At 38.2% G+C, this 25,942-nt stretch overlaps 1 protein-coding gene across 2 annotated transcripts in view; it reads right to left on the bottom strand.

Annotated features, from left to right (window-relative positions):
* Positions 1 to 25,687, bottom strand: part of LOC131427520 (inositol-trisphosphate 3-kinase A-like) — a 150,610-nt gene extending 124,923 nt beyond the window's left edge. The window contains exon 1 of one of the 2 annotated variants that reach the window (XM_058590784.1): positions 25,427 to 25,687. The gene's annotated coding sequence lies outside the window, so the exon portion shown is untranslated. The remainder of the gene's footprint in view (positions 1 to 25,426) is intronic. The other variant, XM_058590785.1, reaches the window with a different exon arrangement.
* Positions 25,688 to 25,942: the final 255 nt, after the last annotated feature.

Genomic DNA, 25,942 nt, shown 5'->3' with positions numbered 1-25,942 from the left:
TGAAGGTCTTTATCACGAAAGTCGCTCCAGAGAAAAAAGTAATTACTTAGATGAGCTTGTTGTTATTATGAACATCAAATCACACAAATTTCGTTGGAAAAATAGCCACTTGAGCCAATTAGTTCTGAATCAGTGCAAGCAGTTTAATTTGATTTTCTCTGCACTGAAGAATCGAAAAAAAAGATAAATACAAAAATAATGATCATGAAACAGTAACCTATAGTCGGAATTCCTAAGCGACTGTGGTCGCAAGTTTGTCCCGTTGTCCGTGGAATTCCTGTAGGGACAAACATGTACGATTGTGGGCAGTACAATTACGAACGCTATCAATCAGCCAAGAATGAATGTCGACCATGTTTTGAATCGTCGTTAACACAAGTAGAAACATCTCTTTAATTTTTTCACTTAACGTGGAGCATGGATTTATGAGGATACAACTTTTTCTTCGGCACAAAAAAATACCATCTATAATACCAAGAATTTCATTCCCGTAGGGAACAATTTGCGTAGGCAAAATTACAAATCCGATCGACTGCATAAAAAAACCCTAGCATGGCCTCGATCGACTTAACAGTACATCAGTTGCCGTAGGTGGAAGCAACCACGACGAATGGATTCGTATCATTTTCGCATTGGCAAATCCCGACTTCCTTTATAGGAATGAGTCTCGTTAGACCTTTATTTGCACAAATGCATCTAATCAAGTTTAACTTGCAAATAATTTATATGAGTCTGACCGGGGACGCTCGTAGAACTTGACGTGTGCAAGTGTTCGCGATAAAGTGAACCAGTGTTCCGAGAGATACGAAACGCCAAACGCGAAGGTGCAAAACGTTGCCTACTTTGATTGATCGTTCCAATGGGGGTTGCGGAATTCATTTCAATGACCGGGAGCGGAATACCATCCGCGTTGATGGCAATTTTTTTTCCCAACGGCACTTTTCTTTTTTATCACCACGAACTAGCAGCAGCAGAAAGGAAGAAAGGAGAGGGAAAATCATAAGATAAGCCCCCGAAGTCGGTGTGCGCGTTGTGTCGTCCGTGTGCCGCCCTGACATTTCCACGCTGAATAATTCATCAGGACCGACATCGGGAACGTCACAGCGTGGAACGTCAATGAAACGAGTGCCTAAGTGCGTAACGAAAAACGGTAGCCTTCCGCTTATCACGGATTGCCTCTCGAATCGAAGGTACTTAAGGTAAAAGAAATGCCGTCTGAAGCTGAAAACAGTCACCTGCAGCAAAATGTGCGACGCACGACGGCCACCTTATTAACTCCATGAATAGTCAATTCTAACGACCCAGGCCCAGGTTAACCGGGCTGCCGGTTGATGGCGGGCTGTGCGGGAACTTGTGCGAGCGAGAATCTGCATTCTCAATGAACGGTTGCGGCCTCCCATGGGGGGGCCTTTATTATGGATGCACCAACCACAACAACCGAACGGACCCAATCACAATGCATGCCGGGAGGAAAAACCCTGTCTAATCCATCATTTGCAATCCAATATGTCTAATTATCATATTGATTCGTTTGTGCCCGGCTACCGACGACCACCTTTTGCTGCACCGTCGGAGCGGTCGCCTCGCGCGGTGGACATCGGCGAAAAACAGTGTTCGGCCGGGTTCTCCATGAGCAGAAACTAATTGCGGCTGATTGCGCGACTGGACACAATGAAAGGGTCGTCTTTGGTTGATGTTGACATTCCGTAATTACCGAGTATCCATCTTCGTCACGTTTTGTTTGCCGGGATCGTGGGAGAGAGCCTTGGTCGGCGCTCGGTTTGCATTTGGCCGGGTTCGTTCGAGATAAAAGTTGAATTCCCAGCTACCATCTGTTTTTTTAAACATTCCAACGTTTGCAGCAATGTAGGATGTAATAGAGGAAGAATAAATAATTGGTTTCTTTAAATCAAGTTTGCATTCCCTTAAGAATCCTGCTTTCGTAATTTTCTTCATGTTGTGTGTTCCATTACCATAGATGTTAGTAAACTACACGAAAACTTCTTCATTTTTATATGAATCACCGGAAACAGAAGATTTCTTTTTAGTAAAAGCACCATTCTAAACCATGTGAGGATTGCTCTGAGCAGTCGGCTACCGAGAATATGTTAAAAATTTAACTTTAGCACTGTATTAAGATTCATTAGTAGGCGATCAAAGCATTTAAGGAGTAACTAATTGATATCAGAAACTCATAATAATAATGGTTTTTTGTGCACGATAAGTTTTTCGAGTGAATGCACCTTTCAAACAAACCGCCTTCACGAAAAGACTGCGGATGTACGATCTTATTTCTCCGGAACCGAAATACTGATTCGTGGCCCCATTACAGCTTCTAAACGAGTGTAAGACTTTCGGAATCGATTCGGTCATCTCAGAGAAATTTGAGCTGAAAAAATGTATGGAAAGCAGCATAAAACACACAACAAAAGAGAATACAAGAGAATATTTTGATCTCGTTGAGCTGAATCGAATGGTATATTACACTAGTAGTCTTGTTTTTGTGTGTCTTTCTGTTTTTATGTCTTAGTATTTTTGTATCTTTGTATCGTTGTGACTTGTCTTGTGTCTAGATTTGCGTCTTGCGTTGTGTCTTGTTTTGTATCTTGTTTTTTGTCTTGTTTTGCGTTCTGTCTGTGTTCCTTTTCTTATTTTAAGTCTTGTCTTGTTTTGTGTCGTGTCTTGTTTGGTGTTTTTTCTTGTATTTGAGTCTTGCTTTGTGTCTTGTTTTGTATCTTTTTTGTGTTTTGTTTTGAGTCTTCGTTTCTGTCTTGTCTTGTTTAGTGTCTTATCTTGTTTTGTTTTGTGTCTTGATTTGTTTTGTGTCTGGTCGTGTTTCGTGTCTTGTTTGGTGTCTTGTTTTGCGTCTTGTTTAGTTTTGTATCTTCTTTTGTGTCTTGTCTAGTTTTGTTCCTGGCTTGTTTTATATCTTGTCTTGTTTTTTTACTTGTTTTGAGTCCTGTTTTGTGTTTTGTTTGATGACTTGTTTTGTGCATGTTTTGTAGTCTTGTTTTGTTTCTTCCTTAGTGTCTTGTATTGTTTTGTGTCTTTTCTTGTTTTTGAGTCTTTTGTTTTGTTTTGTGTCTTGTTTTGTATCTTGTTTTGTGTCGTGTCTTGTTTGGTGTTTTTTCTTGGTTTTGAGTCTTGCTTGTCTTGTCTTTTTTTTTAGTCTTGATTTATGTCTTATTTTGTGTTTTTTTGCGTTTTGTTTTGTGTCTTGGTTTGTGTCTTAGTTTGTGCCTTGATTTTTGTCATGTTTTGTATCTTATTTTGGGTCTTGATTTGTGTCTTGTGTTGTCTTGCGTTTTTTTGAATCGTGTGTTGTGTTTTGTTTTGTTTTGTATCTTGTTTTGTGTCGGGTCTTGTTTGGTGTTTTTTTCTTATTTTTGAGTCTTAATTTGTGTCTTGTTTTGTGTCTTTCTCGTGTTTTGTTTTGAATCTTGGTTTGTGTCTTGTCTTGTTTTGAACCCTATCTTCTTTTGTGTACTGTCTTGATTTGTGTCTTGTCTTGTTTTGTGTCTTATCTTGTTTTGTGTCTTATCTTGTTTTGTGTATTGATTTGTGTCTTGTCTTGTTTTGTGTATTGTCTTGTTTCTTGTCTTGATTTGTTTCGTGTCTTGATTTGTTCCGTGTCTTGATTTGTTTTGTATCTTGTTTGGTGTCGTGCTTGGTGACTTGTTTTGTGTCTGGTTTGGAGTTTTGTTTTGTGTCTTGTTTTGTTTCTTGTTTTGTGTTTTGTTTTGCGTTCAGTCTGTGTTCCTTGTCTTGTTTCAAGTTTTTTCTCGATTTGTGTCGTGTCTTGTTTGGTGTATTTTCTTGTATTTGAGTTTTGCTTTGTGTCTTGTTTTGTATCTTTTTTGTGTTTCGATTTGAGTCTTCGTTTGTATCTTGTCTTGTTTAGTGTATTATCTTGTTTTGTGTTGTGTCTTGATTTGTTTTGTGTCTGGTCGTATTTTGTGTCTTGTTTAGTTTTGTATCTAGTTTTGTTCCTGGCTTGTTTTAAATCTTGTCTTGTTTTTTGACTTGTTTAGGGTCTTGTTCCGTGTCTTGTTTTGTGTCTTGTTTTGTGCCTAAACTTGTGTCTTGTTTTGTGTATTATTTTGTATCTTGTCTTGTTTAGTATCTTGTCTTGTTTTGTGTCTTGTCTTGGTGTGAGTATTGATATTTCTTGTTTTGTAATTTGTTTTGTGTCTTGATTTGTGTCTTATTTTGTGTCTTTTTACGTTTTGTTTTGTGTCTTGGTTTGTGTCTTGGTTTGTGCCTTGAATTGTGTCTTGTTTTGAGTCTTGTATTGTTTTGCATCTTGTTTTGTGTCTTGTGTTGTTTTGTGTATTTTTTACCTTTTTTTATATATATAAAAAATAGGTATAGAATTCGCTCAAACTTTCGAAAAATTTTCCGAGGCCCGGAGGGCCGAATGTCGTATACCAATCGATTCAGCTCGACGAACTGAGCAAATGTCTGTGTGTGTGTGTGTGTGTGTGTATGTGTGTGTGTCTGTATGTGTGTTGTCAACTAAGAGGTCGAGATCTCAGAGATGGCTGGACCGATTTTGATCAAACTAGTCGCAAATGAAAGGTCTTCCCGTCACCCAAAACGCTATTGAATGGTTTTGAGATCGGATGTTTACTTTTTGAGTTATACGAAGTTTTATATCAAAATTTTCAGTTTTTTGACAGTATCTGTCACAACTGACTTTGAAAACAGAATATGTTTTCAGACTTAGATTCCGCACGGTAATAGCTATCCAACAAGCCATAGATTGTTAAAATCCGTCCATTTTTAACGGAGATATCGAATTTTTTGTGTAAGCGACTTTTCCCCCATATTCCAGCAGTAGAAATTCTGAGCGCTGTATGGCAAAGAAAGGCTTGGGAGCAACGTAAAACACGATTTTTTATACTGTTACATACAATAGTTTCTAAGTACCAAAAGGACTGTGAACAGCATTATTTTTCATGACATTTTGCCTCGGACCAATTTTAGCACGGTTCGTTTTTGGCAGTACTTCCGAATTCAAAACATTTTCATAATTATATTGATTTAAACTGCTTACAGCAATAAATGCTGGAAGAACATAACACCCATATACCATTCGAATCAGTTCGTCGAGATCAGCAAATGCGTATGTGACAAATAATTTCACTCATTTTTTTTTTTCGGAGATGACTCAACCGTTTTCTACAAACTTAGATTCATATGAAAATTCGTATGCTCCTAAACATGGTTCCTAAATTATGTTTGGATCCGACTTCTGGTTCCGGAATTGCAGGATGATATGCGAAACGAAATTTAAGTTCTGTAACTCATTTTCCTCGTAGATGGCTGAACCAATCTAAGATTCAAATTAAATCTTAGAATCATCTAAGATTTGCTGACTAGAATAGTCGACAACCAAATAAACGTATTTCAGTTTTAGTGGTTTTCAGTTTTCGATTCGGAAGGCACCCAACAATTTGACTCGTACTACGATTTCTCAAAGATGTCTACACTGATTTTTAAACATTTTGAAACAAATGTAAACTATACAGCTTACAGATGAATTTGTCTGACTTGGGCTACACCGATTTTCGAATTCCGGCTCCAGTATCAAATCGTTTCTCAAAGCTCGATCGTTTTTTCAACTAAAGCCAAATCGAATTTCAGAAACAAAAATTCAAATTAAAATAAACTTATAGTCACAACAAAATTAATTAATTTTATCCAATGCTGACCTCCGATTCTGGAATTACAGGAGGATGAATTTTTAAAATTCAAACCGATATAGAAGATGATAATCCCGAAAAGCTTGAAAGTTGGACTCAAAACTATTGCAATTTATTCGTCATATGGCCATACGAATCGGTTTGGGTTATGCTGGTGTCTGAATACCGGCTCTGGAAGTACCTTAAATTACTGTAAACTCTAAAGTGAGTTTACTTCGACATATCATGGAATGTTTAATCGATTGTCCCACTTTTAGATAGAGTGATGAGTGATTAAAATGTCAAATTGCAGCATAAAACGACGGTCATTAAAATAATGTCATGAAAACTGAAACACCGAAGAATATTTATGCAAAAAACACATGCGGATTGATAAAAAAGGTATCATCTCACTGCTAGGTGGATTAAGCACGTTTTACATCTTGTTTTGTGTCTTGTGTTGTAATTTGTTTTATGTCTTGTTTTGTATCTTATTTGGTATCTTGTTTTGTGTCTTGTTTAGCGTTCTCTTTGTGTTCCTTGTCTTGTTTTAAGTCTTGTCTTGTTTTGTGTCGTGTCCTGTTTGGTGTTTTTTCTTGTGTTTGAGTCTTGCTTTGTGTCTTGTTTTGTATCTTTTATGTGTTTTGTTTTGAGTTTTCGTTTGTGTCTTCTCTTGTTTAGTGTCTTATCTTGTTTTGTATATTGATTTGTTTTGTGTCTGGTCGTGTTTTGTGTCTTGTCTAGTTTTGTTCCTGGCTTGTTTTATATCTTGTCTTGTTTTGGACTTATATTGAGTCCTGTTTTGTGTTTTGTTTGATGACTTGTTTTGTGTATGTTTTGTAGTCTTGTTTTGTGTCTTGCTTAGTGTCTTGTATTGTTTTGTGTCTTGTCTTGTTTTGTGTCTAGTCTTGTTTTAAGTCTTGTCTTGTTTTGTCTCTTGTCTTTTTTGTGTTTTGCCATGTTTTGTGTCTTGTCTTGTTTTGTGTCGTGTTTTGTTTTGTGTTTTCAATTGTTTCGTGTCGTGTCTTGTATTGTGTCTTGTCTTGTTTTGAGTCTTGTCCCGTTTTGTGACTTGTTTGTGTCTTGTCTTTTCTGTGTCTTGCCATGTTTTGTGTCTTGTCTTGTTTTGTGTCGTGTTTTGTTTTGTGTCTTCTCTTGTTTCGTATCGTGTCTTATCTTGTTTTGTGACTTGTTTTGTGTCTTATTTTGAGTCTTGTTCTGTGTCTTATTTTAGTCTCGTTTTGTGACTTGTTTTGTGTCGTGCCTTGTTTTGTATCTTGTCTTGTTTTTTTGCATTGTCTTGTTTTGTGTCTTGTCTTGTTTTGTGACTTGTTTTGCGTCTTATTTTGAGTCTAGTTCTGTGTCTTATTTTAGTCTTGCATTGTGTCTTGTTTTGAGTCTTGTCTCGTTTTGTGTCTTGTTTTATGTCGTGTCTTGTCTTGTTTTTGAGTCTTGCTTCATGTCTTGTTTTGTGTTTTGTTTTGAGGGTTGGTTTGTGCCTTAATTTGTGTCTTATTTTGTATCTTGTTTTGTGTCTTGTTTTGCGTTCTGTCTTGTGTGTGCCTTGTCTTGCTTGAAGTATTGTATTGTTTTGTGTCGTGTCTTGTCCTGTTTTTGAGTCTTACTTAATGTCTTGTTTTGTGTTTGTGTTGTTTTTAGTCTTGGTTTGTGCCTTGATTTGTGCCTTGATTTGTGTCTTGCTTTGTGTCATGTTTTGTATCTTTTCTTGTTTTGTGTCTTGTCTTATTTTGTGCCTTGTCCTGTTTCATGTCTTGGCTTGCTGTGTATCCTGTTCTGTGCTGTCCCGTTGGATGCCATTTACTCTTCACTTTTACTACGTTAATTTTTGTTTTCAACTTACTTTTCTTACCCAGTATTTTGCTTCCTAAGTTCTTCTTGTTCTTAACACCAAGCAAATTTCAATTTAGATTGTGACTTCTTTTTACTTTTTTCGACTTTTTTTCAATCATTCTTCACACACAGTAAATTACCACGTTTGGAGCCTTTATTTACTACTCTCAGCTCTTAACTATTCACGTGTGTTTTGTTAATATTCCAGATCATTGTTTTTTTTGGCTTTCAACTGTTTTGTGTTTTTTTTTGCAGGCCATGTTCTTTACATTTCGAATTTTTAGTTTATTGATTTTTCATTATTTAGTGGCTCTTAGCTTTCTGATCGTTTACTTGATTGGATTTTTGTTTTTTTGGCTGCTTACTGTTATTTAGTTTTAACGTTCAAGTCATTTTGTTTTTTGTTGGTTTTGAAAATTTCGGCTCTATGTTTCAAACCCTCTATTTTTCATGTCCTTGATATTTTAAATATATGGGTGTGCTCTTTACTTTTCAATAGTTTTGCTATCTTATTTTTAGTATTTTAGTTTATGGTGCTTATTCTTATAGTTATTTTTAGTTGTTTTGTCTTTATCTTGTGTTCTAGTTTTTTGTGTCCTTCAGGTTCTTCAGGTGCTTCAGGTTCTTCAGGTTCTTCAGGTTTTTCAGGTTCTTTAGGTTCTTCAGGTTCTTCAGGTTCTTCAGGTTCTTCAGGTTCTTCAGGTTCTTCAGGTTCTTCAGGTTCTTCAGGTTCTTCAGGTTCTTCAGGTTCTTCAGGTTCTTCAGGTTCTTCAGGTTCTTCAGGTTCTTCAGGTTCTTCAGGTTCTTCAGGTTCTTCAGGTTCTTCAGGTTCTTCAGGTTCTTCAGGTTCTTCAGGTTCTTCAGGTTCTTCAGGTTCTTCAGGTTCTTCATGTTCTTTAAGTTTTTCATGTTCTTCAGGTTCTTCAAGTTCTTCAGGTTTTTCAGGTTTTTCAGATTCTTCAGATTCTTCAGGTTCTTCAGGTTCTTCATGTTCTTCAGGTTTTACAGGTTCTTCAGGTTCTTTCGTTCTTTCGTTCTTTCGTTCTTTCGTTCTTTCGTTCTTTCGTTCTTTCGTTCTTTCGTTCTTTCGTTCTTTCGTTCTTTCGTTCTTTCGTTCTTTCGTTCTTTCGTTCTTTCGTTCTTTCGTTCTTTCGTTCTTTCGTTCTTTCGTTCTTTCGTTCTTTCGTTCTTTCGTTCTTTCGTTCTTTCGTTCTTTCGTTCTTTCGTTCTTTCGTTCTTTCGTTCTTTCGTTCTTTCGTTCTTTCGTTCTTTCGTTCTTTCGTTCTTTCGTTCTTTCGTTCTTTCGTTCTTTCGTTCTTTCGTTCTTTCGTTATTTATGAGTAAACGGTGGTACAATGTCAATATCAGTCGAAAAGGAAATTTACTACTAAAAAAAACATTTGCTATTGTATTTGAACTCAAAATGTTTTCACTTGATGACACATGCGTGACAGGAGAAACTCAAAGGCGGAGCTGTGATTCTCTCAAAACAATTCATTTATCAATTGTAATGTTCGTGTCCACCATATTAACCTCCACTCTCGTAGCCATCACCAACTTCGCCATGGTTTCATCGTCGCACAACAAAAGCCGAACCTACCAGTTTCTACTTTAAACGCTATAAAAAGCGTTGTATATTAAATATCTTTATGGGCTTTATGGTCTCTAATAAACAACACTGAAACCGTTCAATCCGGCAGGTAGACGGACCGAATTTTGGCTCAATTTCGAACCAAATGAGACGGGTCCTGTCACCCAGCGCCGAGATGCGGGCCTGATTAAATAATAAAATTTTATGAATTTACAACATTATTGACTTACGCGTTATGGTCTTTTGCATAATTTTACGGCCGCTAGCCGTGATAGGAAATTAGCCGGGGAACTTTTTAGCATGTAAACAAGTTCAAATTAATGCATTCAATTACGGTTTCGAGATGTATGTAGTTGTTTAGCCAAGCTGGAACAGGGTGAAGAAAATTTCCGTCCGTCAACCGGACTGTGATTAATCTGTCAGAAGTTTGAGCCAGAAATGGAAAATTTTGTATCGTTGTCGAGTTACTTTCATATTTGACAATTTTTCCCGTTCCAAATTAAAATCAACATGATCTGTGTTTGATTTCAGTTCCATTTTTCCATCTGATAATCATGTCAAACAAATAGTCATAATTAAAATCGAAAGCCGTTGTTTTATTTCTATTTTGGTATAAATCCAAGCAACCCGCTGCCATGACAAACGTCATTCAAATCTCATTCGTTAGAAAAGTAGCACTTGAACTGCTGTGTAATCAATTACCTTCGGTGATGTTAAGCGTTTCGTTTGAACTTTTAACGGAGAAGAGGTCATCTGAGCGATTCCTCAATTCTCGCACCGGCTCGGATTATGGAGTCTCATCACTCATTCGCCACATTGAGCCAAATGCTCACCTGACTAAACTGAACAAAACTGAACTGAATGGTTGGACACACATTTGCATGAATTTTTTGCTTGCTGTTTTGCTCTGCCTTTGAGTTCGGTTAGTAGGTTCGATCCGATTCGATTGGTAAAACATATGCTTCAATTCACAAATGGCCACTCCGCGGCTGAGATGAAAGAGACAGCGCCGTCCGCTGAAGGAAGGTTCGGTTACCGATTGCAGTTCGCATCACTGCATTCGGGACCAAATGGAGCGTCGATAACACGATCATCAATTTCACGGCATCCTTCGATGAAAGCCGAAGTCGTTATCGTTTGGCGAGAAAAAAAAACAATATTCAAGAGTGGAAAGGCAGAAAGAAACCGGTGTGTGCTGAGGCAATCTGTTTATTGCAATCCGAATGACGGGAATGACAGTTCGAGCGGCAGGTTGATCTTCTCATCTTTCACTACGGCTGACAGCTTGACAGTGAAGTTGTAAAGTCAATTTACCGTCAGTGTTGTAGCGTTGTAGCGACCGAACGGCCGATTGGCGGAGCGATTTTATCGTTGGCTATCAAACTAGACCCTAAACCGTATGCTCGAATTTACCATAATTTATCCGCTCCAATGGGCAACTATTACCTGATTGATGACAGGATCTGGAAACAAATGAAACCATCTGCGGTGGGAAAGAAAAATGTGGAACTTATAAAGCGAACGAGTCGATTTTTTTTATACCAATAAAACTTTTAACTCTAAACCATTTTTTTTTCAACCGAAAGTCAATCCGAATACGAAATAAATTCCGACGAATTGCGCACACCATAATATTCGAACGCGTCAACAGATCCAACACTTCCAACGGAGTCCCAAAAATTGGCTCTGATCGATGAATGGTGTAGATCTTGTTTTCGATTTATAACCCCAATTATCTTTGGGTCGTAAATAACTTATTGCACATTTCTTATCATAAATGTTCGGTTTTTGGTTGAATGGAGAAACCACATTATGGTTGGTGGAGAACTGATGCTGTAAACTCGTCAGAAATAAAGTTTTTTGTTGTTTATTTTTTCCTTATTTCCTCTTAATTTTACTATTATCCTTCGTATCCTGGTTAAGAAGTCAGATTCAGATACTAAAGAAACCTAGAGGTAATAGACGAAATGTGTGCCATCAAAGGGGAGGATTTTGCGAAAATAGCAAAATAGTTTAACTTGGCTACTGTTTTTGTCAGACGTTTCCGTACGCAGAAGACTAATGTAGGTTGAAAATGATCTGATCAAAGTAAGCGTCGTAGTAGAAATTACACTGCGAAGTCCGCAATCGTAAATCAACTAAATTACTGAAACTGTTTTTGCCTTTCTCTATAGAAAGGTATTAGAATTGCTGGAAAAACCGACTTTCGAACGGAGCCTCGGAGACCCATAGTGTTATATACCATTCGACTCAGTTCGACGAGATCGGAAAATGTCTGTGTGTGTATGTGTGTGTGTGCACTTTTCGAAGAAAAAAATCGATGACCGTCCATATCACTTTTTGAAGATATTTGAACGCGCTCAATTTTCTCAGAGATGGCTGAACCGATTTTAACAAACTTGGGCTCGTTTGAAAACTGCCAACGGGCCATTGATCAAGTTCGAAGATCAAATAGCTGTGACTTTTGGTTCCGGAGATATGATTGTATATGTGACGTAACCGACAAAACACGTTTATTTTTACCGCTCTTATGTATATGAGGGTGCCAAAATTTTGGGATCACCTCTAATTTCGTAAAGCGCTAGTGCTCAAAAGTTTAAGCACATCGAAAAATGTCCTCATGCAAAATTTGAGCTAAATCGGACATGCGTAAGGGGTACTGCCCGGTGGTAAAGGTTTGACAATTTCAGATCTTGAAAAAGCACTATAGGGGGGAGTACATGAAATTTCCAAAATCGAAACTTTTTTTGATGCCAAAACTCTTAAAACTTTATAAAACATCGAAATTTAGTGTAATCTCAAAAAAAAATTTTTTTTTTATATCAACTTTCTGGGAATATTGATAGTCCCAAAAAGTCGATTTTTTCAAAATAAAATTTTTTCGAAATGACACTAAATCTCGACGTTTCATGCAATTCTAAGCCTTTTGGCATCAAAAATTTTTTTTCGATTTCGAAAATTTCATGTACTCCCCCCTATGGTGATTTTTCAAGATATATGAAAATTCCACTAAGTGGACTAAGAAGGCTTTTTTTTTAGATTAGCATCACTGTTCTCATACAAATAGGCAACGCAAATGTCAAGCACTAGTTTGGAAAAATGATGCTGACTGTGTGACATAAACACTGAAGCATGCTTTTGTGAACTACTTGAAACAATCTGAATCAATTGGTGTCAAAAATTAGTGTCCGAAATTATTTAATAAAAGTTTGAAATATATTTTCATGAGACTGTTATGAAAGAAGAGAAAGGCATTATCACACCACTAGGTGGATTTCTGAATTTGATTGGTTACCATGAGGTGTCATTTGTACAGAGCAATACCAGAAATGATTAGCAAGTCATCAGAATTCACATTCTCCGATTCGAATGAAACTTTGCACACATTTTCAGTATGACAAAACATTTATTTTGCACGGATAGAGAGACTAATTCGACTCAAGAGTGATTTTTTAAAAGGGCGTCTTTCTCATATAGAATGGATATGCAATCACTGTGAAAAACGACTTTTGAACCGATATACCATTCGGCTCAGTTCGTCGAGTACGCAAAATGTCTGTGTTTGTAACGTTTTTTTTGCTCTAACTTTTCTCGGAGATGGCTGAACCGATTTTCACAAACTAAGATTCAAATGGAAGGTCTTGTGGTCCCATACAAAATTGCTGAATATTATTTGGATTTTGTTCCGGAATTATGGGGTAAAATGTGCAAAAACATAAATATGTGTTCCAACTTTTCTCATAGATGGCGCGACCGATTTTCACGAACTTAGGTTCAAATGAAAGGTCCTGTGGTCCCATACGTAATTCCTGAATTTCATGCGGCTCCGACTTCCGGATCCGGAAATATAGGGTAAAGTGTGTTAAAAATTGTATACCATCACAGAAAATGGGAAAAAACCGTAAAAAGTTTTCTAAATCGACCTCAAATCTTTTCCAATTGATAATTTTTATCAGTAGACGGTTGAATAAACCGATTTCGGTTATTCGGACATACGAACTATTTTAGGTAATGTTGGTCTCTGAATACCGTTTCTAGAAGTACCATAAATAATGACAAAAACTTCTAAGAGGAACTTACTTGTACATCTCATGGAATGCTTAATCGATTGTCAGACATTTAGATTGGAAAGAATAATTTGGTTGCAAAACAAAAAGTGTTCTGTAAGTAGCAGAAACTTTACGTCTGCTTAGCGATTCAAATTGAACTGCCGAGTTTATCACTAAGCAGTTCAATTTGAACTGCTCTGCACTGATGAGTCAAAGACGAAACGTAAAAATGATGAAAACGGTTATGTGCCCTAGCACAAAATTTGGCTAACCCCTAAATGAATAATTTTAATGTTTCATACAATTTCCATTTTCTATTCGTCTTGCAGTTTGAAAATTTTCACAATTTAATCATTAAAATATTTCATGAAAACTACACACAACGAAGAATATTCACGCGAAAAACACACGTTGATTGTTAAAAAAAAGGTATCATTTCACTGCTAGGTTTTTCCATTTAATCAAACTCAATTTTCAATTCAGGAAGAAATTTCATCTCAAATTTTACAGTTTACATCACTATTTCATATAATTACACCACTATTGAATATTGTATGACTTCATAAATAGTAATGTTCACTTGCCATTTGTTTAATTAACGATTAAAAACTTCTAAAATTACCCGACAAGTAATAAAAGCCTTCGAAAATAAGAGATGAATTTTTTTCACCTAAATTCACTTGATTGCGCAAGTTTGTCAAGTTTTCTCAAAGTGTTATGAAAAAAAAACTTGTTTGCATCTTTAAATTACCACCAACAAATATTTTTTTGGTAAGGAGTGTATCGAAAATAAGCTATCCACACATTTTTCTTTCAAATTATTAAAAAAAAGGATATTTTATTCAAACTAAAAATTGATCCTCTATTGTGCGAGGTTAAACTTGAGCATAATGAAAACTGGATGAAATTTAAGTTATTCCTTCACGAATTTTCGAACTTTTGATCGAACGCTCTTGATCAAGTTCCGGACAAGTGTAGCATCGCATTTTTTGGACGCTTGAGCCCAATTTTTTTTGAACTCCTGCATGTTTCCAGCTGCCTCACCAGTCTTTTTGAAGACCCTCTTCGCGATTGCCCAGTAACGTTCGATGGATCGAAGCTGAGGGCAATTTGGTGGTTGATATTTTTCCCAACGAAATTTATACCCTTTTCCGCAAGCCAATTGACAGTGGTTTTGGCATAGTGAGCCGACGCTAAATCCAGCTAAAACAGTGGAGGTGTACTATGCTTCTTGCATAAAGGCAACAATCACTTCTGGAGAAACTCAGATCGATATATTTCTGCATTTATAGTTCCGGTATTGTAAGAAACCACAGGAACATATTGTTAGCCATACCAGTACCTTTCGACCAAGTTTCTCCACTTGAATCGACCTGTCCGCATCGCTCACATCCTCCCCAACGACGACAGTAAAGCATTGTGGACCTGGAAGGGTTTTCGAGTTCTCTTTTACATAAGTCTCATCGTCCATCAAAACGCATGCATCCGGACACTGAAAAAGACGCGAATACACTTTCCGGGCCCTTGTTGCTGTTCGCTGCTTCTGTTCTACACTTTGTTTCGAGATTTTCTGCATCTTGTAGGTCTTCAGATGATTTCGCTTCTTGATACGCTGGATCATTCTGACACTCGTTCCTGCTTTTTTGGCCAAATCACGTATTGACATTGATTTGTTCTTCATGATTAGAGATATCACTTTTGGACCCAGTTTCGGGTTGGGTGAACCGGGTTCTCTGCCTCTTTCTGGCAGCTCATCCAAAGAATAGTGTTCCCCAAACTTATTAATGATGGGTTTAACACTGGCATGATGAATTCCAAACCGCTTCGCAAATTCTTGCATAGTAATACCCTTCTCACTTAGCCATGTGTCCAGAACCTTAATTTTCACTTCCTTTTCAATAAGTGACATTTTGAAAACGCAGAATTTCAACCGCACAAACAAGTAAACAATCGAAAGCTGACAGCCAAACGCACTCCATGCTGTGATCTGAGCATAAAAAACCATCACAAACACATGCGTACAAAACAAATGGATGTGGATAGCTTATTTTCGATACACTTCTTATGAGAAAGGCAAAACGTGAAAATTCCAATCTTCTAACCAACTACTGTTGAAGATGGACTCATATTTTTGTGATTAATATAAGAAACTATGCAAGTGTTTGATTTCCCGAAAAAAAAAACGGTTTTGAGTCCATTTGAAAAATATGGTTAGTGAAAATTGACCCGAAGGGCTTAGTTTTATAAACCATACGACTCAGCTCGTCGAGTAACTTGGATGCGCCAAACAATTACTCTCATATTTCTCAGAGGTGTTTCCCAAACTTAAACTCAAACAAAAGGTGTTATAGGAGGATGATTAGTAATAGAAATAGAACTTTCAAGTCATCAAAGGCAACGTAAAAATAAAACGTCAGAATTGAGATAAAAACTGTTCCAATTTGTAGATGATGACTAAGCGAAACGACTCCCAGTTTTTGGCTCGGAAATACCGAAAATAGAGTTCATTTCGTTTTCTCAGAGACGTTTGGACCGATTTTTGCAAACTTAGATTCAAAAGAAAGGTGTTATGGCTCCATAGATCCCAATTATATTGCATCTATACTCGACAGTTTCAGAATAACAAGATAATGAAATCATTGGAAATTTCAACCTGTCATATAAATGAAGTCGCAAGAAACGAAAGAAACCTTCACTACTGGTCTCTAAACCAAGGATGCCAGGTCATTTTTTCAAAAATCTGTGTTCGAATCAAACATCAGTCTATGCAAATTTTAAAACGATTCAATCAGTTAAAATCGGCATCACTGCATCACTAGGAGAAACATGAACTAAGCAACCTTCGCCCTTCCGAAGTCAAATATGTTTGAACTGACAGCAGGACAGGATCGACTCAATAATTTCGGCGGTTGCATACGTTTAGCCCTACCGCGTCGTTAGGACTGGCGGCTCCGAAGGGTGCTCTTAATTTTCGTGCTTGCCGTAGGGCGGATTATTTCGGGGGGCCTTGAGATGCCACCTCTAACGAGTACTTTGTCTATTCGTACTTCGAATGACGTCAAAGCAGCCCTGAACGGCGTGTGAGGCTGAACTGTATTCGACGAAAACGACGATGTTATCTGGGCTAAGTTATCTGCTAGCGTATGCATTGTTCGACGGAAATGTTGATCGGCCGGCGTTGATGGCAGCGGTGACAGTGGTTTCCCTGCGCCCCAACCCGTAGTTTCGGCATGCTGATTATCTACTCACGTTCGTCCGTTGGGTAACGCGATTATAATACCATACCTGGGTCCGGAGTCGTGCAACTGAAATGTCAAATTTAAGCCTAAAACAGAAGGATGATTATACTGTTTTCGGACGATACGGGGGACCATTATGGGGATAATTTCTCTCGATCGACGGAATCATTTGAGAACCACCGAACGCCGCTCAAATCATCTGTCGATTAACGAGCACTCGTATTTACGCGGCTGATGCAACAACCAAAACAACAACGGCTTAAGCCCCCTAACCGATGCCGAGAATAGCACGTAATCTCCAATTACCGGAATCCTTTTTAAATCGACAATTTATCGATAATTTCTTTCAATTAAATGTCCCAAATGACCAAATCAAAGGAAATAAATTTCGCAAAACCGCACTGGCACCCGATCGCAGTAGGCCCCCATTTCGCAACTCGACAGGGTTCAGACTTTCACGGCTTCCGACAAAGACCCGACGCAACGATGACGATGCTTCGCTTCGCTACGTTGCTTCCTTTGCGGCATAATGAGTTTTGACCGACAAAGTCGAACCCGTAGCTCACTATCCAAGGCGCGCGTATTTGGGCCAAACAAAGTGCGATGAACAGTATTAAGGCAGTACCCACTCTACTATGGAAAGCAACACGAAACGAGAGCTTCGTTCGCACTTTGCTCTCTAACCGAGTCGAGAGGTTTTAGCATAACGGCTCGAACCGAAACGGAGGAGACGGGACGCAGCGGTTGGTAGTTTTATGTCATGGGATTAAAATCGGTTTTATTTTTCAAGTTTGCATTAGCCCTTGTACCAAACCACGCACCGACCGCCGCACCGAGCAGCGAGCAGCGAGCAGCGAGCGTACTCCGATTAGATATGCTTCGTTATGCTGCAGGATTTATGAGCTATTGATCACGACGGTGCGCCAAGAGCTTCCATGGTTGGGTCTTTTGTGCGTTCCGAGCCGAGTGTCGGTCGTGCGTGTGTGTGTGTGTGTATGCTTAACTATAACCTCTCACCTTACCCCCCCCTTCCCCCCCCCTTCCCGCCATGATGACACAACCTAATAAACTTAATAAGAGCACTGCATGGCCAAGTCGGTGGCGGTGCTCTCGGAATCTGCGGTAGTAGCGACGAGTTTTGCATCTCCCCGCAGGCTCTGTAATCCGTGGTAGTCCGCACATACAGACCAGACAATAATGCGTTGTGAGTGTTATTTCGTCAACCTGGGGTTTCTTCTTTTTGTTTGGTTGACTTGATTTCTCGGTGGAGTGGAGATAATAAGTTCGGAGTCGCTTTTGACTCCGGGCGAGCAGTTTTGCCCTACGATCGCTTTGTGATGAACTCCAATTAATGAAAGCTGGTTTGCCCTACTACTGTTACTTTGGGACAATTTTGAATACTGTGTCTGTAGACTGTAGGCTGTAGCAATCGAGGTGAAGCTGTGATTGCTGCAATTTGGACATTTATGTGATAGTCAAATTTTTTTATCGCTGTTCGTTTGTAATATAAATGGATTCATGTTCTTATTTGATCAACTGAAACATGAAATAATTTCATGTTATTGAACTCTATCGATTATGAAAATCTATCCTTTTCAAACTTCATGTAAGAATTCCCCAACCAAAATGTTAAATAACAAGGCAAACCGATATATCGTACCATAATTTCTCAGGTCAGGGTCATTTCAAAAACCATTTCGCCGAAAGCCATTAGTACGAGGCCATTTCGCAGAAAGCCGTTTCACCGAAAGCCATTTTCCCGAAAGTCCATTATGCCGAAAGACCATTTCATCCTAAGTCATTTCACCGAAAGCCATTTCATCGAAAGCCATTTCGTCGAAAGCCATTTCGCCGAAAGTCATTTCACCGAGAGCATCATTTCACGAAAAGTCTTTACCCGATAGTCATTTTGCCGAAAGCCATTTCGCTGAAAGCCATTTCGCCGAAAGCCATTTCTCCAAAACTCCTTCTCACCCAAAGACTTTCCACCGGAAGTCTTTTTACCGAAAGCCATTTCACCGAAAACCATTCTGCCGGAAGCCATTTTACCGAAACACCATTTCATGAAAAGCCATTTCGCCGAAAGCCATTTCACCGAAAGTCATTTCATCGAAAGCCATTTCGTCGAAAGCCATTTTGCCGAAAGTCATTTCACCGAGAGCATCATTTCACGAAAAGTCTTTACCCGATAGTCATTTCGCCGAAAGCCATTTCGCTGAAAGCCATTTCGCCGAAAGCCATTTCACCGAAAGTCATTTCGCCGAAAGCCGATTGGACGAAAGTCATTTGACCGAAAGTCCATTTCACCCAAAGTCATTTCACCTAGAGCCATTTCATCGAAAGCCATTTTGTCGAAAGCCATTTCGCCGAAAGTCATTTCACCGAAAGCACCATTTCATCGAAAGCCATTTCTTCGAAAGCCATTTCGAAGAAATGGCATTTCACCGAACGTCATTTCACTGAAAGTCATTTCACCGAAAACCGTTTCACCGAAAGCCATTTCACCGAAAACCATTTCGCCGAAAGCCATTTTACCGAAAGCACCATCTCATAAAAACCCATTTCGCCGAAAGCCATTTTGCCGAAAGCCATTTCATCGAAAGTCATTTCACGAAAAGCCATTTCGCAGAAAGTCATTTCACCGTAATTCATTTCGCCGAAAGCCGTTCGGACGGAAGTCATTTTGCCGAAAGCCATTTCATCGAAAGTCTTTTCACGAAAAGCCATTTCGCAGAAAGTCGTTTCACGGAAAATCATTTCGCCGAGCCTTTCGAATATGCTTCTTCAAAATGAATGGAGATTTAAGGAATGCATTTTTTTTTCAAAACTATCTATTATTAGAATATCAAGAACATCAAATCGAAATCAAAAGTTTATCATCGCGGAATGTAAAACATTTCGTTCTTATTTAATTTCTCAACATACCAAAAACAAAGAATCGCTGAGTATTAGAAGGAACTATTATATACTTTTTATAAAATGAACAATATTTACGCATAGAACTGCAACTTCATGTCCAAAGAGCTGCATGTGGCTCGCGAGCCGCAAGTTGCCGACCCTTTGGGCTAGCAAGTTTGGCACAGTGGCTCAGTCGATTAACGAACGCGCTTTGGGATCCAATGATTCTCGGTTCGCTATCAGTATTTTTTGTCTTGAATACCACTTATTTTACTATGGAGCCCCTTTTTAAAAATTTACCCTGTACAAGAATGGACAGAACTTTATCGCGGATATCTCTTGATGTACGTAACCCAACAACATAATTTTTTCTACGATCTATCGGAAATATGGAATTTGTGATTAAATTTTGAACAGCGTGAGTTAACCATAAATAGCTGAAAAACAAAATTTTCTGAAATGTTGGAAATAACGAGGAAAATTCAGCACGCTTGCTTGCCTTTTTCGCACCCGGACGACGATCTTGAGGTAGTCAGCCAAAAATCAGTTCCGATCTACTGGACGAGTGTAAGAGGTAAACTTTGATTAAAAATCGTTCTGAAGCACTGAATGTCTGGAACTGGATATCGATATGAAGTACTCCCATCAACATCAGTAAGAACAAACCACGTATAAAGTGTGGAACGCTCAGGTCGTGCTCTCATTTGGACTTCGATCGTTGGGAGCAGCAGTCGTCAGTAATGAGAGCAGACCTTTTGCGTGGTACAAAACCACAAACGCACAGGTCGCAGAGCCAGTTTCTCTTCACAAAAGATCGATTGCATCATCCTGCTGCTGGTCGTTTGCATTAGAGCCATTGGAGCAGAGAAAAATGGACAACAATGGGGAACATTATGCAAAATCAACCCTTCTAATGGCTCCAAATTTCATCTGAAGAACTATAAAGATGGCATCTTTGCAAATCGGTAATTAAAACCATCAGTGTAGTGCAAATCTGGGATAATTTGATTAGCTTTGTGCATTTTTTGCAGTGCAAAATTCGCAACAGTGTTTATTATCGTTTATATCCAAACAGTGTTTAATATATTAGAGGATTACATAATTTGGCCCTTTCTGAATTCCAGAAATTTATCCAAAATTCAACATTAAATATTGAACATCAAAATTCTGCTTGTTGTTTTTCAGAACCATAATAGTATACCCAATAAATTATGCGAAATTTTCCTTCGCTATACTGCACACGGCTCATTTTTCAACCAGTTGTTTTCTGTAATAGAACTTTCTGTTGATTTGCTATACAAAATGCATATCACCGACTCAGAATAGATTCGAACTCAACTCGTCACTCTTCATCACGAACGCCTTAATAAAAGTTTTTTCAAAACCACCATTATTTCATCATAAAGAACGATACTGGTAATTTCGTAATATTTATTTGCATGTCAGAATGTTCAATGTAACCAATCTGTGCTTTAGTTTAGCTGTATCGTTTCTAGTTTTAGAAGTGAAAAAAGTGAAAGCTTGCACAATTCACACAATCGATCAACCAAAAGATATTCGGAAGTATTTTTTTCAATAGAATGAATTATGTAATCGAATTTTATAATTACACAATATTGCATATTCTTCTACGTAAATTAGCGTGAACCGAGAGGGGGGTAGGGAGAAAGGGGGAAATTTCCCCGGGCCCTGACTTTTTCAGGGGGCCCGGAAATTCGAAGATTTAAAAATGTTTGTTATTCTTCATAATCAAATGAAAACTTGGAACCTTTTTTTTTTGTTCATTGAATCCTTGAAATCTTTTTATATTTTGCTTACTAAACAAACTACTTACTATGATCAAGATGTGGCAGCACTTATCCAGATCCGATTTCGCTCAAATTTTGCATAAAGACAGAGCGTCAAAACAAACCAAGGCCCTGTAATGACATGGATGGATTTGGCTAGCGACCACTGCCAGTTGAGATACGTTTGTACCTCTGAATACAGTAAATTCATCATGCCAGTGTTAAAAACATAATTAATAAGTTTGGGGAACATTATTCTTAGGATAAGCTACCAGGAAGAGGCAGAAACCCCGGTTCTTCTAACCCGAAACTGGACCAGAAAGTTGTATCTCTAATCATGAAGAACAAATCAATGTCAATACGTGATTTTGACAAAACAGCAGGAACGAGTGTCGGAATAGTCCAGCGTATCAAGAGGTGAAATCACCTAAAGACCTACAAGAAGCAGAAAATCTCGGAACAAAGTGTAAAACAGAAGAAGCAAGCAGCAACAAGGGCCCGGAAATTGTATTCGCGTCTTTTGCAGTGTCCGGATGCATGCGTTTTGATGGACGATGGGACTTATGTAAAGGAGGACTCAAAAACCCTTCCAGACCTACAATACTTTACTGTCGTCGTTGGGGAGGATGTGAGCGAGGCGGACAGGTCGATTTAAGTGGAGAAACTCGGTCGAAAGGTACTGGTATGGCAAGCAATATGTTCCTGTGGTTTGAAGTCAACCATTTTTTACACTAGCGGAACTATAAATGCAGAAATCTATCGATCTGAGTGTTTCCAGAAGAGATTGCTGCCTTTATATAAGAAGCATAGTACACCCCCACTGTTTTGGCTGGATTTAGCGTCGGCTCACTATGCCAAAACCACTCTCAATTGGCTTGCGAAAGATTATACCCTTTCGTTGAGAAAAATATCAATCCACAAAATTACCCTTAGCTTCGACCCATCGAAAGTTACTGGGCAATAGTGAAGAGGGTCTTCAAGAAGACTGGTAACGCAGTTGGGAACATGCAGGAGTTCAAAAAAATTGGGCTCAAGCCTCCAAAAAATGCGGTGCAACACTTGTCCGGAACTTTATGAAGAGCGTTCAATTAAAAGTTCTAAAACTCGTGAAGAAATAACTTAAATTTCATCCGATTTTCTTTATGCTCAAGTTTAACCTCGTACAATAAAGGATCAATTTTTAGTTTAAACAAAATATCGTTTTTTATCATAATTTGAAAGAAGAATTTATGGATAGCTTATTTTCGATACACTCCTTAGTTACCAGAAACATGCTTCTGAAATTTATATTTGGTTTTAATCGCCGCATAATGTCTAATATATCGATTTTGATTGGAAGATATGAAGTGAAAAGACGGATAGGTATTCTAGATTGAATCAGTTATCAATTTAGCAGTCCAGTGGCAACGATTTTAAAGAGCAGTTCTAGTAAAACTATCATTATGGATCAATTGAATAAATCAAAGTGAGACATGATCAAGTGCTGTGAAAAGGTAAACAATCCGAAGTGTGGGTGTAATAATTTACGTCCCATGTCGTCAAGTATAATCAACAAAATTTATTCTAAGGGATGGAATCACGAAACGGACGAAACAATGAGCAGTATCTCACAACAGAAGTCCGCAAATAAACAAACAGGCGGGTGGGTTATGTCAGAGACTTAGCTGGTGAACGTGAATACGAATAGAACTGGCATTCTTTTTTCACACTTTCGAATATAAACGAGAACTGTTGAGTACAGTACAGTCAAAAATGAGTGGCACACCAGTTAATTTCAAACAATTTGAGGAATGAAGCTGTTAAAATTTGAGCAATTTATATTCATGAATTCCTCAGACCGATTTGAAAATCTTCTGAGAATGAAAACGTGCCGAACCGCACGACACGCTAAAAGTATTATTTCCGCCCAAAAGTTTGAAAATTCAACGTTCACTCCAATGTAAGATTAATTGCGCCTGAGTGCATATCAACTTGAGTAATTCTGGAATTCTGGAGTAGAACTCATTTTTGGAATCCAGGTTCTAGAACTGAATTCTGGAACTAAATTTGAATTCTGATACTGATTTCAGTAATTTAATTCTGGTTCTTAAGGGAGTTCTAAATTCTTCAAATCAAAAATTTTGTTCCATAATCCAGATCTAGTATTCATATCTTGCATATTGTTCCGGAATTCCGTAAATGAATCAGAATTCTGAATACAAACACTAAATTCAGTTCCAAAATCTAGTCAAAAAACTAGCCCTAAAAAACTACTCCCAGAATCTTGAATTCAGTTTTATGCGAATTTGCGATTTGTTTGAAAAGCGGATTTTTTATGTGTATTTGCAATTATCAAATTTTTAAAGTCTAGTTTTTTGTGCGAAATTTTTAACTTTTGAGCTTTTTCATTTAAGTTTTCCCATTTATGCCGTTTTTATGCGAATTTAGATTGTCATGCGAATTTGTGACACTTATTTTAAATACGGATTTTGTATGTGACTTTTCTAAGTTGTGCCATTTTTTAATGCGAATTTTCAAAGTTATACGATTTTTGCCTTTCTCATATAGATAGGTTATGCAATCACTGTGAAAACTGACTTTTTAACTGAGGCCCGGAGGGCCGAATGTTACATACCATACGATTCAGCTCGACGAACCCAGCAAATGTATGTGTGTGTATGCAATCACTTTTCTCATTAACGGCTCAACCGATTTTCACAAACTTAGATTCTAATGAAAGGTCTTATAGTTTCCTAAAAAATTATAGAACATTATATTTGGATCCGACTTCCGGTTCCGGAACAATGTCTTGATATGTGGAAAATGACCAATTTCATGAGTATTTTTTTTTACGAACGATGGTCAAAAACAGGTACAAATTCCATAAAACTGTCTGATAAATTCTTCTAGTTTACAGAACTTGTTAGTTTGTGGGCATAAAAACTCAATTCCGCTCTACTGGTCCACCCTTTTCCTGTTCTGGGTGCAACCAAGTAGTGAAGAAAAACTGCAAAAATAGGACTCACTTCGATTTCTCTGCCAAGCATCGCTGAGATTTTCACAAATCTTGATTCGAATTGGAGCTCATATTGTTTTTAAAGCTACTGTGAAATTTCATCCGGATCCGACTTCCGGTTCTGCAGTTACAGGGTCATGAGTGTCAAAGTTTTCAAATCGCCATATAGAAAGACAATATGTACAACACCGAAAGAAAAAGAAAACACAAAACTAACGATGCGTGCTTTGTACAATTTCGTACACGCTATGAAGAAATCGAAACGGTCACGGATGTCTGCTATTGGCGTGTGTAATTGGTAGAAGAAAGTTGATAAAGAAAGTTTTTTATGCAAATTATTGATTTTTTGCGGCGTTTTAAAAAAAATTGGCAAAGTTATGCATTTTTTTAGTATTGAAAATAAACTACGACAGAATAAAAAACTGCGATATCGTAAGTTTATGATCGAAGGATTCTCTGTGTAACTAGATTTCCATTTCTAAAATATTTGAACACTACTCCGTAGGAAAATTTGAGATAACCCTAAATATTTGCACCCTTAGGACTAGGTTTGATTTATTAAAAGGGCACAACTTAACGGAAAAAACGGAGTTCTTTTCTTCTCACTTCTCAAGATTACAGCCATATTCAAAATCAGACTATTCAAGTTGTGAATCAGTCAAAATGAAAATGACATGTGAATGTGATGTAATAAATTGCATTTTTTTTTACTGATAAAACAACTGCCGCTAGCAAACCCACTGTGCACCGTTGTGTGTGTTACCTAACAGCAAGGGCGGGAAGGTTCCAAACCGCATTCATCGCAGCAGCAGCAGCACCAAAAACAACAATAATAATAACAACAACAACTGATCCAACAAAAGAAAATAAAGAAAGAAACGAAGAAAGGCGTCAAACGCGCCCCAAACACTCACGACGCATACCTCTTTCTCTCTCTCTCTCTTTCTTCGGGCATGTGCATAATAAGCTATTGAGATATTGAGATCAAGCAGCAATAAATCGACGCGCAGGATAGGGGGCTCATGGGAGCTGGAATCTGGTCTCGATTTAACCATCAATGAGAGCTGAAGGGGGTGCGTTTGTAGAGGGCAGTAGGTAGGCGAGGTAGGAGTTGATTTAGGAGCTCAGAAAAGACCCCGTCAGCAAACAGCTAAAAGCAAACAAACGACGTACGACGTAGCGCCTCTTCTCTTCACTTCCACCCCTTCCCATCCCAACCCATCCCACTCCGCACAAGTCCAACTCCAACTCCGCCGTACCACGTCTCAATTGGTTTGTAAACAACTGGACATGAAATATGTATTTTATGACAACAATAACAACAATGCTTACCGCCGCTCGATCCGTTCGGTGGGTGTCGAAGTTCAGGATTTTGACGGAAACGACGTGTTCACTGCACATTAGCTGAGATTAGTTTTCCCTTCCCAACGGTAATGAGCTTTTCGATTGTTCTCTGGGGGGGTTCGGAAAAGGGTCGTGACACTGCGCTTAGTCAAAGCCTATTAGTTATGCTATTGGAAGTTTTTTTTCTTTCTTTGATCTCTTCTCGCTGCTAGGACTACTAATAGAGAAAGTAAACTTTCAAATCTCACCAATCAAAGGTTCCAAAGTGAACCGCCAACTGAGAAAGAAAAAAAACCTAAAACTTGATCAGCCGCACAATCGGAAAGGGATAACAACAGACGCGAAACGAGATAACACTCAACTGAACACCCGCCGTCTTCGCCTCGTTCCGCTTGCTTACCGACGGATTCGATCAAAATCAATCCTAAACACTGGAAACTGGTTGATACATTTCATAAATGTAAATTGATTATTACGATCACACACACACACACACACACACAG

Source organism: Malaya genurostris, chromosome 2 (assembly GCF_030247185.1).
Source record: "Malaya genurostris strain Urasoe2022 chromosome 2, Malgen_1.1, whole genome shotgun sequence".
In the NCBI taxonomy this organism is placed as follows: Eukaryota; Metazoa; Arthropoda; class Insecta; order Diptera; family Culicidae; genus Malaya; species Malaya genurostris.
Note: the sequence above shows the minus strand (reverse complement) of the source record. Positions and strands in the feature narration are given on the sequence as shown.